This window comes from Arachis ipaensis, chromosome B5 (assembly GCF_059453495.1).
Source record: "Arachis ipaensis isolate K30076 ecotype BB chromosome B5, ASM5945349v1, whole genome shotgun sequence".
In the NCBI taxonomy this organism is placed as follows: domain Eukaryota; kingdom Viridiplantae; phylum Streptophyta; class Magnoliopsida; order Fabales; family Fabaceae; genus Arachis; species Arachis ipaensis.
Genome location: NC_142440.1, coordinates 119,196,076 through 119,198,070, shown reverse-complemented (window position 1 = coordinate 119,198,070; position 1,995 = coordinate 119,196,076). Strand labels below are relative to the sequence as shown.

The 1,995-nt window shown below is 43.2% G+C and overlaps 1 non-coding gene across 1 annotated transcript; it reads right to left on the bottom strand.

Annotated features, from left to right (window-relative positions):
- Positions 1-433: 433 nt before the first annotated feature.
- Positions 434-541, bottom strand: LOC148565553 (small nucleolar RNA R71). The gene has a single exon (XR_015883950.1). It is a non-coding gene; the product is annotated as a small nucleolar RNA R71 (small nucleolar RNA).
- Between the last annotated feature and the right edge of the window lie 1,454 nt (positions 542-1,995).

Genomic DNA, 1,995 nt, shown 5'->3' with positions numbered 1-1,995 from the left:
GTCACTTGAGAAAGAAACCAGCCCCCGTTCTATTGATTTGGTTGTTTTACGTGCAGGTAACATGGCAGCAGTTAGGAGAGTTACTATCCAGGAGGCTGGAGCCCCTGATTTTACAATGCAACCATTTCAAGCGCATCACCCAGCGGTGGCTACAGACTTTGAAATAAAGACCGCACTGCTCAATTTGATGCCCAAGTTTCATGGCTTACCTACTCAAGAGCCTATCAAGCACCTGAGAGATTTTCAAGCAGCCTGTTCTACTGTCAGGCGTGATGGTGCAGATGAAACTTCAATTTTGCTGAAAGCTTTCCCGTTTTCTCTTGAGGGGAAGGCAAGAGAGTGGTACTACACTCAACCAGCAGCAATTGTATCCAACTGGGATACACTGAGAAGAGGATTCTTGGAAAAGTTCTTTCCAGCTGAAGTTACTGATAAACTGAGGAAAGATATTTCCATAATTGTTCAGGATGATTCTGAAACTCTCTATGAGTACTGGGAGCGCTTCAATAATCTTCTGGAAGCTTGCCCCCACCATATGATTGACAAGATAGTGTTACTCAGTTATGTCACACAGGGCATGAGGCCCCAAGATAAGACCACATTGGAAAGTGCTAGCAATGGGTCTATGAAAAAGTACAAGACCACTGATGAGGCATGGCAATTGATCAGTGACTTAGCTGAATCTACTAGGAATCACAGGCAGAAACAAGGCCGTGCAAAAGCCATTGCAGAAGTATCCTCTAGCAGAGAGACTGCTGCTTTAACTCAGAGTATCTGTGAAATGACCAACTTGCTGAAGCAGATGCAATTGAATCAACAACAAGTTCAGCAAGCTCAACCTTCTCCAGTACAGCAAAACCAACAGTTAGTCCCACAAAGAGTTTGCAGAATCTGTGCTGATTACAGCCATTATACTGATGAATGTCCATAGCTCCAGCAGGAAGACAACACCGTGGCAGCCACTCATAACTTCTATGACCGCCCCAACCAAGGGTACAATCAAAGTGGCAACTACAGCCATGGATGGCAGGACAATTCTAACCAGAATTGGAGGGACAACAACAACAACAGAGGAGGCAGAGATAATCAGGGGAATCAGAGGTGGAATAACAACAACAACAGGCAGCAGAATCAGACTCAGCCTTACAGGGCACCTAACCTAAGGCAATCCCAAGGACCACAGAATACCCTACAGCAGACCTCTCAAATTACCTATCCTTCTTCATCTACCAATGATGACTTACTACAATCTATTGATCGGAGATAGCAGACCATGGAGAATAACATTAATGCCACTCTGAATGGTCTGAACGCTACTTTGCAAGCTCTTGTCTCACAGATTGGTTCAATGAATAACTCCAATAATCAACCTTTGAGCTCCAATGGAATTCCCTCTCAACCATTACCCAATCCCAAGGGTGTTATTAATGCCATCACCCTAAGGTCCGGAACCACACTGCAAGAGAGGAACCAGGAGGAGCCAAGCTCACCAGAACACGCCTCAGCTGAAGAGGTAGTGGAAATAGAAGATGTTGAAGAGGAAGAGGACATACAGGACATGGCTAAAGAAGAAGAAGTGCAACCACAAGAGGAAGCATCAAAAGGCGCAGACACTGCAGAAGACACCACTCCTATTCCATTTCCACAACTTGTAAGGAAGCCCAGGAAGCAGCTGGAACCTGATCCAAAAATGGTAGAGATATTCAAAAAGGTTGAGGTAACTATTCCTCTATTTGATGTTATTCAACAGGTACCTAAGTATGCAAAGTTTCTAAAAGATTTATGTATACATAAAGACAAAATTAATGAATTAGAAACTATTCCTTTAGGAAGTTCCATATCTGCTTTAATGGGAGGTTTACCTGAAAAGTGTAGTGACCCAGGTCCTTGTATGGTTAATTGTACTATTGGTGGTGTAGTATTTTTTGATTGCATGTGTGATTTAGGAGCATGTGTAAGTATAATGCCTTTGTCTATATATGATATTTTGAGGCT